The following is a 13,242-nucleotide window of genomic DNA, read 5'->3' as shown; positions in this document are numbered from 1 at the left end:
TTGCCTTGGTAATTTGGCTGAGGCAAAAGCATTTTTAAAAAATTTCAATCTTGGGGCTGGAGAGATGGCTCAGAGGTTAATAGCATTGCCTGCTCTTCCAAGGGTTCTGAGTTCAATTCCCAGCAACCACATGGTGGCTCACAACCATCTGTAATGGGGTCTGGTGCCCTCTTCTGGCCTGCAGGCATACACACAGACAGAATATTGTATACATAATAAATAAATAAATATTAAAAAATTCAATCTTAATTACTAATATCAACTCTCATATGACATATCACATAGTAAATCTCTCTCTATATGTATATATACATACATATACACATGTGTATATATATAATATATGTGTGTATGTGTGTGTAATAGATTGGTGGATACAAGAGATTAGAGAGGCTAAGTAGAATATTAAGAGGTCTCAGAAGTAGTCTATAGAAATGTAAATAGAATATGCATTGATAAGCTATGGGGTCCAAGCCCCCTGCAGAAAAGAAGCCTTCACTGCAGAGTCAGGCCATGGATCATAGGATTGAGGACATGACACTGAGAAGATTCCAGATAAAAGGTAGAAGTGCAGGCCTAGGTTCAGGCATGGAGGGCGCAGGCTGATGGGTGGTACTCTAGATGGGTAAACAAGAAGACAGACAGACAGCATGCGTAGGATGAGCCAATAGTATGAACTGCGCAGAAGTCAATTCCCAGGGATAGCACAGAGTTCTCTGCCAGTTGGTCTTTGGAGCACACACCAGGGGTCAGATGACAAGTTGATGGGGTCATTGCCATTGTAGCAGTGAGTGGTCATTTCTTTTGGGGTCTAGGGGAGGGAGTTATATCCTTTCCTTGGTCTAGTGCTTCTGACAGGTTCTTGTACTTGGTTTCTCTGATGTGGTTTTAATATACACTCATGTGCCCCACAGACTCAATTCACCCCAATAAATTTGAAAGGTACTTTTTCTACTCCTATTATAGACACTGTCAGGTAGCCAATAACAGCAGAAGAGCTTGGGCGTAGTCCTGTTTTTGCTTTTCTGTGCTGCCATGAGGCTTTACAAATGGAATCAGGTCCTGAGCGTGAGTGCCCTCCTCTATGTACGATGACAACGGTACCCTTCCAACCTGCGCTTCTGCTTTGCCACTGATCTGTGCAGTGAACATCCCTGAATACTCTCTAGACCACTTTGTGGCTTGTCATCCCCTCCAGGAAGCCTTCTGGACTCCTTCTTCCTCGGCCTTTCCAGCTAGAAGTATCTGTTTTGAAGTCTCAGATACCCATCTGCCTTTTCTCTTGAAGTTATCCATCTGTTTGTCTTTATTACAGTCAGTGCTGCTTATGCCTTATACCTCTGCTCAGCTGTTAGCGTTTTGAAGGATGTACCTAAAACTACCTCGTTTCTGGACCCCAGGAACGTTCACAAGGCTTCACACATTTGGCCCTTCTCTGGAGCCTGTCACAACCGATGTGCCACTAAAGAGGGTCTGCTTGAGTACTGTCTAGGGGAAAACGGTGGCTTGAGCATTTTAGAAAGACCCACTTGGACCCAGGTGAAGATTGTTACCAAAATGTCCTTGGCAGGTGACATGCCTTTCACCTATCCTGGGTCTTTTAGGAACAGCTGTCAGTGTCACCATGGCTCAGTCTCTCTGGCCCACAATGGTATTTGAACATCCTTAGACATTCTCCACACAGTCAGCTTCTCTTTAGAAGATAAACTATGGGCGCCAAGGACTTCCTGTGTCTGGCGGCATTTGCCTTCATGTTAGCCTCTAGGCTAAGTCTTAGCCATGGATGGGATACAAGTTCTAGTGTCTCCAGGAACCCCATTTCTGCTGCTGCTGTGGTCAATGTCTTCATTGTGCATCTGGCTGGAGTGTGTGTGTGTGTGTGTGTGTGTGTGTGTGTGTGTGTATGTGCTCCTAGGCTCTCGCCTTCTAATAAATCTACTATTCCCACCAGCAATCCTTCTTAAGTTCATATTGAGATGTAATAAATGATAGAGTTGGAGACAGGAGCCTGAAGCCCAACATATCTGGTTGGAAATCTAGAGCCTACCATTTTTTAGCTGTTTGTCTTTGAGGAATAGTCTTCCCTGACTGAACCCAGCTCTCATCTACTGTGAGCTTTATGGGGGATGACTTAGGAAAATCTGTCACGGTACCTGGGTCCTGTTTAGCACCACATACCACTATATGCTACTTACTTTCTGCTTCTGTCACAGTGAAATGTAGGTGGGTTTTCTCAAGTCACATTTGTCTCTAAACTATACTTTTCCACATAACAAATGACCACTGTAACATTCAGCTCTAATAGTTTATAATTCTAGGACCTGGTTATAATTCAAGGGATGAATTATAATTTAGACATGGAACTGATCAGAAAAATTCTATAGAGTTTTCCCCACTCCAGAAACCCCTCCCAACCCTTGACAACTGTCTTCCTTTTGGTCCTCCAGTCTCTTCTGCCCGAGATTCTGTGACTTGACATAGATTTCTCTTTAGAACTTGGGACAAGTACTCAGGACCCCAACCCCCTCTGGTTTTTGGCGGGTATTTTGGCTTCTCAGAACATCTATGCCTTGGATCCCTAGGTGATCTGCAGGGCCCCTCCCAACCCTGACACCGTCTTCATTTTCAAGGTGGGATTTCTCAGTTTTTCACCAATACACGCTTCCATGAGAAAAGAGACGACGGTGGGGCATGGGAAAGTTGATGGTGTTTGTCCTCAGATGTCCTGTGAAGATCATCTGGTGGAGGACAGAGATCCAGGCCTGAACTCAAGCTGCCTGAAGAGTGGCCACAGCCCTCGTCCTACCAAATGATCTGAGCATTTCTTGTAACTTGTCTGGGCTTGTTTCTTTAATCTGTAATAAGGGAGTCTAGTCATTCTCCAGCCTACTGTTTGGCATGGTACAAAAGTAATGGGTGCTTATTGGGGTTTTATGAGTGTTAGAGGACTCTACACAGAGCCACAATCCAAACATTTTAGACCGAACACTGAAAAATCAAATACAACAAAAATAACTTTTTACACCAACTTGGAATGTGGAATAGAAATTATTTATAAAGTAGGGATTTGCTACTAAGTATGTTTTGGCCTTCAAATAAATTCTTTTTTAAACTCAGGCTCTATGCTACAATGGCTCCAGAATTAGTAATAATAAAACATTAGTTACACTGGTGGGTAATAACTTCATTTAAAATAAGATGAAGTGTTAACTCTGTGTCTCTCAGGACTAGTGAACGTCTTCAAAAAGCTACCCAGACGCCGTGGCCCTTAGTGTGATCATTAGGTTGGTGGCTGAGATACAATAGAGCAGCTTATGTATTGTGTAGCAGTTTCCCCCTTGCTATTGTTTGAGCCTCACAATTCTTTTGGGAATCTTTGCTATAACTCCTTTTACTGGCAGAGGAACTGAGAATCAAAGAAGTTTGTTTGCTTTAAGTCCCAATACCCACAGGAAATGACAAAGCCCAGGAAGCTATGAAGCAATGCAGGGCTCAGGGCTTGGGGCAAGGGTCTGCGGCCAGACCTTAGGCAGTCTGGCTTCCGACACTACACACACTCACTGCGTATGAATGGCAGCCGGGTCTCGATCACCGAGATAGGCTATGCAAAGGGTTTAGCACAGGGCTAGGCACTGACACTTATTAAGAGCTGTCTATTCTTCATCTTCCACCTCATTTTCCACTGGAGCACAAGGGTGTTGACAAGTACAGCCACAGGCATCTTCCAACTTACGCACTTCCCCCAAGCCACCCAGGAACACGCTCGGAGAAACCCAGTCCGGACTGCACTGTCACTTCCCTCCCATCTTGTACGTTGGGGATTTTTCTACAGTCTCCCTTCCCTCCCTCTGTCCTCGTAGGCTACATTTCATCCCTTTGCCTTGCCACAGCTTCCTGTACCTGAGTTCCAGCCTCCTGGCTCCTCCGGAACCTCCTGGGGTGTCAGGTGACTGTGAGGGCGGGGCAGCGTCACAGGGCCTCAGAAGGGAGGAGAAGAAGTTGTACCCTCTCTGGGAGATGCAGCTAATCTCCTCTCTAGGGCTTGGCTCCTTCGCTCAGCTTCTGTCACCCTGGCCAAGCTCCCATGGAGTTGCCTTTGCCTGGGGACCTGGGGAAGTAGTCGTCCTCCGGGCTCAGGCAGCCTCTGTACCATCTGAGAAGTTGGCAGGAACACAAATTCTCTGGGGCTGAGGGTCAGAAGAGGCAGTTTGTGCTCTTAGAGATTCTGCAGACTATTCTGGTGTGTGTTAAGACTTGAAAACCACAGTTTTAAAGGGGAAAAAAAGTGAAAGAAAGCAGAGAGCACAAGCATTCTGCTTTGATTCTTGCCAACCACTGTGTTGATCCTTCAGCTTTTTGTCAAAGGCTATATATGCTGGCTCCACAGACTGGGGCCTGGGACTTGCAGAGGGGACAGGCCCTTAAGTAGCTAACTTCTGCTCTGTGGGGACAGGAGGGGACTAAAGAGGCAGCCAGTCTGCTATTTCCTAAAGACTTACCTTGGACTGTGCACTTGGCACTCACTATTTCATTTAATTTTTATTTTAAGATCCTCTAAAGTAAGCGAATTCATCGATATAGATATAGAAATATGGAGTTGTGCTTTGAGAAGAGAGAGAACAGAGGGAGTGGAGCTGATGTAGGACCACAGAGGATAGAGACTCTTCATAACATGGGGGAGAGCTCATTTATTGAATTATTATGCCACAGAAGGGCTAACTCAGAGCTCTAAAAGCAAAGGACTTGCTCAAGATCATGCAGAAAGTCAACATCTACCAATGACCAATGCTCACTGAAGCTTTATCAATAAACAGTTGCTTGCATTTTAAAATGGGTTTTGAACTTTGCATGTTAAAGTGTTCTTGAATGTATAGAAAAGTTGCAAAAATAGTAGCATTCTCTTATATTCTCTTACTCTTGTCCATGCCTTTCTACCTTACCATCCTGAAGACCACGGAGCGTGCATTCCGAGTCATTGTAGATTCACAATCAGTCATAAGAAATATATGACAAATACTCCCTGTATCCTTGAGGGCATTTTGTCCGACAGGAATATCATATGCAGAATTTACATATTTGTTTAAGCATTTTCTTTCTATTTTCTTATTCAGGCTCACCCTCATACAGGACAATGTTCTCAGACCTTCTCTGAGGAGACACGTGAACCCCTCTGCATGATTTTCTAGAGCCCTGCTGTCTACTGCACAGGTGATAGCAGGTGGGAGGCTCTCAGATGCAGGACTATAGGAATGAGAAAGTTTGCTGAGACTGCCCTAGGGAGGGATCTGGAGCCCAGAGTCCATCTCTGCAGAATGCCTGGTGTTGAAGACTCACCTTGTCCACAGGCTGGGCTGCGCTGAACATCAGGACGCTCTCTGATATTGCTCCCTTTGTCCCCGCTTTGCTCCTCCTCCCAGCAGCAGCTCACTTGAGCAGCTGAGTACTTGAATGAAGGAAAGAATCCCAAGCAAGGTCATGTTGCAGAGGCACTCTTTAGTCAAAGCCATAGTTGCCTGGACATAGCCAGGACCAGCCAGTCAGAAATACAGCCAGGCGGTGTGTGCCTTGTTAAGGGAAGAAACCCCTACAATCTGGTTGTCGATGGAGTACTTCAGAATAAGACTCTGGAACCAGGGCAATGACAACTCTTTCAAGTGTTGTGAGTGTAGGGACCCTGTGGCAACCTGTCCTCGGTGCTCTGACTTACTCCAGTCCTTTTTATGTGAGCTGAGAGAAATTCAATTCATATGTTCCTGGATGATTAAAAGAATTTTTAGCAAGATGCTCCAGTTATATTTGTGCCACTGGATATTGATGCTATTGCTGTCTTTATTGCATTTGGAGCCCAGCCCCTGAAGAAAAGCCACCTGGTCCATTACTGGACGATGAGCAAGATCAAAGGGCATACTGTCCATGGGCAGTGTCTGCCAGAGCATTGCAGTGTCCAGCAAGATGTGGGAGAGGTCATGAGCTACATGAGCTCCACCAGGCCTGCTGGCAGGACCAGAAAGTTGGAAAGAGCAGGGAACTGCAATGGAGCTGAAGGGGTTCTGTAATGATTGTTCTGTCTCTTTAAGAGACAAGCCATGCCCACTCCCTCCCCCATCTGCTGAGACTGGCTGATCTTCAGCTTCCAGTCTGAGTTCTCTCTCCTCTTGGAGAGGCAGCTTCTCACTGTTGAGCTTTAAGATAATTCTGAGGCCGTTATTGAGCCCTCTCATCTTTAGTGCCTTAGTGCTCCCCACTTTGGGAATCTAACAACTATACATGCACGTACTGAAATGTTGAGAACTTTTCATCTCCCTGAGTCCTTTTGAATGTTCCCCCAACTCAGTTATTGGAATAGGGGCAAGATAACCCTCAGTTGCTGATGTTTTGACTCAGTCCCTGGGAAAGGGTCAAAGTAATCCTTAAATGTTTCCTCTTACCTCACCTGATCTGGCAACTGCCCTCCAGTCCTGGCTCGAACCAATTATTGTTAATAACCCTTTGAATAAGCCAATCCCAATAGTTGGGAAACAACCCCCAAGTTTCCCCCCTTGTTTTTGTGGCTTTTTGCTTTGACAGTAGCCTATACCAGCTATTCGGGGTCTTTTTGGCTTCTTGAATGCTGAAAGATCCTGTCATGATAGAATTAATTAAATCCTCATGCTTTTACATCAATTGAGGTGAGAGTGATTTCTTGGGGTGACTCCTCCTTGGTAATTGGACTCCCCCCTCTCTCTCTTTCTCTCCTCTTCTCTCCTTCTCCCTTCCTTCTTCATAACCCCCTGAATAAGTATCCAACCTTACTCTGCATGGTGTGCCTATTCATGTCTCTGTCTCTTGCCCACCACTGCGAGTCTCCTTGCCCTGGACCAGCCACTGCTAGGGGACCCGCAGTGTTTCTGCTACCTGCCACTGCTGGGGATCCTGCAGCATTTTTAATTTTTCCATTACACCCATATTTTAGGTTTTCTACCCTACCACCTACTCTTGCATGGCTATGAAGTCGTGAGTGCTATGGTTTTTGAAACAAGGTTCTATTCTCTGATATATATTTTTTTCACGTATTTACAAGAAATGGCATTGCAATCATAAATTGGTCCCTGTTCTTTTTCACTATCAAAACTGAATAACTGAAGGGGGCAGTTACAAATAAGGCTCATAGATACCCCGGATACTTTGTATGAATGGAGCACAAAGACCCCTGGAAATGTCTTCTTCTGCAGGTCTGGGATGGACGTCAGAGGATGATCTTGATGGAACTGGAGCAAGGCCGGAGCAGCAGAACTGCTTAGCAACCCAGGGAACTGGATGGCACATAGCTAGTTCCCCCTCCTAAACCCTAAACATGCTTCTCATGTGTCCGGGGCCAGCCTCAACAAAAATACCTTTCTTCCAGAGTGGAGGCATGGGAATTTAGAAATACAGTAAAGAATACAAAGACACGAACAAAAATAATAAAACGCAGAAAAACATAGGATAGTATTGGGAGGAAATTTCAGTGAGTACTGAAAATTCATCCCTGTTTAATTTCCAACAGCTTAATATACCCCTGATTTCAAAAGGTAGGAGGAGAACAAAAGGACTGCACTAATATACAAATTGAAAGTCATGGGGGTCCATTCACTGCTCTTGCTCTTGACTCACGCCCTAAACACTCTGTAGGCAAACCACTCCCTGGGTGGAATCCCAAGTTACTTCCATAAAAAGAACTAGAACCTAGTTGGATCCTTAGACTTTTGTTTTGTAGGAACCAACTACTTCCCTATTTCAGGATCAGGAGGTCTGACAACTAGCCACACCTGTTTACAGTAGCCTTGAGAGAGGAGAACTCTGATTTACTTCTAGGTAAATAGTTGTTTACCTCTGTTTGAGTTAGAGGCACAATAATCTCGAACTAAAAACAAGTCCTGAGTTCTCTGACCTTTGGCCTCTTTGGGCCTCCAAACTCACGTAGTCAGAAATAGCTGTAAATATGATAAACGTGTGTTTGAAGCTGCAGCTTGTTATAGTCTGTTCATGGTATTTGTTGGTTATTGTATATAAGCATGTGGACAGCTGGTGTCACAGTCCCAGCTCCCCAGGAAGGAGAGGCAGGAAGACCACATGAGCACAAGCGTTCGACGCCATCCTGGACAGCGCAGTGAGACATTGCCCTTGAAAACATTACAAAATACAGAAACAAAATCTAACAGTTGCTTGGATTTAGAAAACCCATTGCTTATAAAAGAATTTCCTTCCGAGATAAATCTAAGCAGCGTCCACCTACGCATGCGTCCAGTTTTCCATGAGCTGTTTATAAACCACATGCAATCTAATAATGCTGTGGATGTATGAGGAGGCAATAAAATCCCGAGAGGTTTAGTCCGGACCCAGCTTGGCTGAAGAACATAGTGCAAATAAACAAATTTGACTATCGTCCCCCTTCAGGCTTAATGTCGTCAGTCCCCAGGCCTCCCGCAGCCCCAACCAAGTGTTTATACACTGTCACTCTACAGTGTCCGTGTATACTAAGTGCATGCAGAGATGCTATCATCACTGGCTTCGGAGCCCTCTCCTTTCCCCACACTGCCCCCTCTTCTGTGCATTCCTTTAGCCCAGCAAACTTCTGGCCTGCTTTCTGTCTCTCTATTGTTTGGCTTTTCTAGAAATTTCATATAAATGAAACCATACAACACTTGTCTTTGATGTTTAGCTTCTTCAATTAAAATACTGCCTGCAAAGACAGTCCCGGTTTTACAAGTATGTGTAATTCATTCTTTATCTTTAGATCTTCACTTCGGGGGCAAGCCACTTTAAACCAATTCTGTCTACCAGGTAAAGTGTGGAAGTTTCCAGATTTGTTATTGGTGGGCTTACAATTCCCCCACTATAGCTTACATGGACTGTCCTTCTCCCCTTGAAGCCTTGCAGACTCTACGATCTTCTGTACTGATTTATCTGTTCTATAGGAAGGGTAAGTGTTGGTTCCTGAAACTTCCCTAGCCATCACTCAGTGTACACAGTACTGAATGACTATGTAAAATGGATTTCTCATTAAGATCCAAGTAAAAATATTTCTTAGAAAGCATTTATTTAGGCAGTGCCAACTAATATTCATAATAAGTCACTAAAGACTCCTACAATAAATTAATAGTCTATTTGGGTCCATAAATCCTGGGATCTAGTAAGACACTCTGCAGAAGACAAGGATGAGACCCCGGGGAGAAAGTTAACTTTCTGACGCTAAACAGGAAGCAAGCCTGATGCTGGCCTGGTAACCCCCATTTTCCTCTGCACCAGAAACTGAAATGGATTATTCAGGAGGGAGTGGGCATGGCTTGTCTCTTAAAGAGACAGAGCAGATCATTACAATCCTATCTCTTTTTTATAATAAAAAGGCAGGAGGTTAGGCACCACAGGTTAAAGAATTGAGGCTGCAGATTCTCAAGACTTCTTCCTGCTTATTTGTGGGCATCATTTTTGGTGGGGAACCTAAGAAGGCTGGGTGCTGGTCACATCCTGGTGTAGCCAGCCTCTTTGCTCCTGTCCATTGTTTGTGGTATAGAAATGTCTGGTGTCTCTTACACCTGTTTAAGGTATTTGCAGAACAGAGGACAAAGTTAAATTAAGGAAAAAAATTTAGGACCAGGGAATTGAGGAGGATGTATCTGACCTGTTTAAGGTGGATCCTTGAATTTGGCTCCCTGGAACTCACAAGAATTCTTTGGGGTTTGTGAAAACAGAAGTTTTAGACATATACATGCATAAACAGTAGCATATTTATGTCAGAATGACAGTGACAGATTTTTGCACAATGGAAAGTATTTTTAAGACTATGGAAGGCAACATGAGAGAGAAGTTTGATAACTTGTATTTGTCCTCACAGCTGTATAATTTGCAGGTTTTGTATTTTACTGAAATTTGTTTGGTGAGGTTGTCCTTTTAAACTGACAAAACCTCTCGGCTGTAGAACTGCATCAGAGATCTTTGAGAATGATAAAATTTTACTTGAGTTCCTGATTAAAAAATGACAGAGAACTTACTTGGTTAGAACCTACAGCTACTCCTCAGGGTCCTCCATGGTTGTTGAAGGTCACATTTGCCTTTTGCTATTTAGCACAGGGCCTGCCAGGCTTCAGAAGATTCTGTGGGCTAAGAAATCTGTAGGAAGACATAGGGCATTAAGCCCTGGGGTTTGGGGGCCTCTAAAAGGCTTCTATTCTGGGGGGACGAACATAGAAGACTTTCTACCTATAGGTGAAACTGTGAAAACCCACAAAATGGTGACACCATGAGTCCTCCAGGCAGCCTTTACCAAAGCAAAAACAAAAACAAGCAACACAATGAGAGGGGGAGAAAAGGAAAAAAAGAGAGAAAGAAGAATCTGAGGGATCCTGGGCGGACAGTCACGGGTAGATGGGCCCTGGGCCGGTCCAAATACAACTTCATCTAAGGGAAGAAATCCAAAGATGAATGTCAGTGAAGTGTGCAACCTTAGCCTTGAAGACTGTGGTTGGGGGCAGTTCCTCCATTTCTAGGATCACCAGAATATTGCCAGGAGCTCACAGGTCAATTCCTTGAGTTTGGAGAAATGGTTAAGCTGACCAGAGTGGGAGAAACTCACCAATTGAAGCTGGTGGTGTGAGTAGAAGTCACACTGTATAAATCATGCTCAGGCACATGGAATACATGGTTGTTGTGGAAAAAATGCCTGGTTCAGGATCCTGACCCCAGGAGAGGGACTTGGGGCAGGAGAGCCTATTCGAGTCACAGCACCAAATGTAATGGAAACATTAAAAATGCTGCAGGATCCTCGGTGGTGGCAGGCAGAAGAAACACTGCAGGTCTCCTAGTGATGGCTGGTCCGGGGCAGGGAGACATGTGGTGGTGGGCAAGAGACAGAGACATGGATAGGCACACCATGCAGAGTGAGGTTGGATATTTATTCAGTGGGTTATAGAGGGGGAAGGGAGAAGGGGAGAAGAGCAGAGAAAGAAAGAGGAAAGAAAGAAGAGAGAGGGGGAGGGAGAGAGAAGGGAGAGACAGAAGGGGAAGGGAAGAAGTGGGGAGAGGCAGAAGCTCCCTCTTCAAGAGGGAGATGGAAAAGAGAAAGCACGCAGGCTGGAAGCTGAAGATCGGCTTGTCTCAGCAGATGGGTGGGAGGGAGTGGGCATGGCTTGTCTCTTAAAGAGACAGACCAATCATTACAGCAGGGACTCAATATTGAGAATCTCAATTCCTCAGCTTTTAAATCTCTCATTCCCTTTTAGCAAAATAGAAAACATACCTATTATTGTGTTGCTGTGATGATATTCATCCGTAAACAACTTCAGGGAAGAGAGGTTTATTTTGGCTCATAATTTCAGAGAAATCCCAATCCATCGAGGTAGGAAGACATGGCAGGGATGAGGAAATGGACAGCATGGGGTGGGAGTGGGCGGGCATGGAGAGGACAATGAAGGTCCACCTAAGTGACTGCTTTGTTGTCAGACAGGATTCAAAAATAGTGCCATAATCTGAGAATCTAGAGCACAGAACATGAACCTGTGGGGGTTCTTTCATGTTCAAACCACAATGGAGACGTCCTCCATGGATGCTGCAGTCACTTTGGTGCTATTCATGAATCCAAGTCAACCCTCTTTTATTTGCACTTTGAACCCAACAGCACAACTTAGTTGTATATAGCTGAAGCCAGTGTGTGGCTCTCTGCTCTAGACTCCCAGTGTCTTTTCAAATCTCCACTCAGTTATTGAATAAATGCCATGGCTTCTCTAAGATGTGTCTCAATATGAATTTTACTAGGTGAGCTTTTGCGGTATGGCATTTCCTACCATTCTCTGCCTTTAATTTAACCTGCAGTTTAATCTGGCCTGGGGAGTTTTCATCTGTACCAGCCTATTGAAGGAGGACCTTCTTCATTGGGTTCAGGGCTCCTCTTCCAGCACCAGTCCAGAACATCTTCCTTCTCCAGCTCTGGCCCTACATCCTGCAGTTGGTGTAGGAAGTCCTTTTGTATATGTCCTGCTTTTATTGGTTAATGAATAAAGCTGTTTTGGCCAGTGGTTTAGCAGAATAGAGCAAGGCAGAAATTCCAAGCAGATAGAGGAGGAAAGAAGGTGGAGTCAGTGGGGCATGCCCTGGAACTCTACGGGTAAACCATGAGCCTCGTGGCAAAATTTAAAATAATAAAAATGGGTTAATTTAAGATGTAAGAGCTAGTAAGAAAAATGCTTAAGCTATTGGCCAAAGAGTATTGTAAATAATATAGTTTTGTATAATTATTTTGTGTCTGGAAAGCTGGGAAATAAATAAGTAGCCTTCTGCTTATAGATAGGTGCCCAAACAACTGGGGTTTACGAATGTGGCCAGCCACACACTTTGGGTTTAGGTGATTGTATGTCTGCTCAGTTAGGAGGAAAGTAGCTGAGAGCATGCCTGTTGCTTGGCACCCCTGTCTGAGCAAGCAGCCTGATTGGGTCTGCTAGGTGTACACAGGCAAGAAAGCATGGCAGATTCCCACAGTCATACACAGAGTTATTTCCAGGCTGTGCAGTGTACTACATGGCAGATTTAGCTTTTTCTCAGATAAAAAAGGGTTTATATGCTGCACAGTGCTACCCAGAGTTGAGAAGGTGAGTCTCAGAGGCAGTCTCAGAGGCAATGAACATGCCTCTGTCATGTTGGACTGGAAAGAGCCAAAAGGCAAAGCAGCCTTAGTCCTAGCCACACCATTTAGCATTTTAAGAAGTGGTCCTGGTCAGAAAAGGATTACAGATATGCAATAAAAAATGAGGATTCAGACAGAAAAGACCTCTAAATGAGCCACAGTGTGGAATAAATGTATATAGGCTTGGGAGAGAAAAAAAGAGTAAGACAGTAATAAAAAGAAGTAAAGTCTTTAAAGAGACAGTAAAAGTAATATAAAAGAGTACAGACAGTTATAAATTAAAGGAGTAAAAAATAAGTCTCATAAAGATAAAAATACACAGAAAGTCTGGATTATGAATATTATTTGTTTCTTTGATTTTTTTGACTGTGAATGAGCTAAGTACAGAGAGACATTTCATTGTACGTTACCAAGTTAAACCAATGTATGTATTTTTAAAGGTATCTTGACTTCAAAATTTGGGTCTAAGGATATGTTGCTTTGGAAAAGAGGTTCTGCTTTTATTTCCATAGAGGATGGGAACCTGTGTATTCCTTCCGGACTAATGTGGTGTGATGGACCAAGACACCCTGAAAGGTCTCCATGAATCCCCCAAAAGAAAATTACTT

At 44.1% G+C, this 13,242-nt stretch overlaps 1 long non-coding RNA gene across 2 annotated transcripts in view; it reads left to right on the top strand.

Annotated features, from left to right (window-relative positions):
• Window positions 1-9,333, top strand: part of LOC119824602 — a 34,014-nt gene extending 24,681 nt beyond the window's left edge. Inside the window, exons 2-3 of one of the 2 annotated variants that reach the window (XR_005287119.1) lie at window positions 5,112-5,208; window positions 7,212-9,333. This is a non-coding gene — a long non-coding RNA (uncharacterized LOC119824602). Of the gene's footprint in view, window positions 1-5,111; window positions 6,664-7,211 lie in introns of those variants that run through there. The other variant, XR_005287118.2, reaches the window with a different exon arrangement.
• Window positions 9,334-13,242: the final 3,909 nt, after the last annotated feature.

Source organism: Arvicola amphibius, chromosome 10, assembly GCF_903992535.2.
Source record: "Arvicola amphibius chromosome 10, mArvAmp1.2, whole genome shotgun sequence".
Classification (NCBI taxonomy): domain Eukaryota; kingdom Metazoa; phylum Chordata; class Mammalia; order Rodentia; family Cricetidae; genus Arvicola; species Arvicola amphibius.
This window is presented reverse-complemented; position numbering and strand designations above follow the sequence as displayed.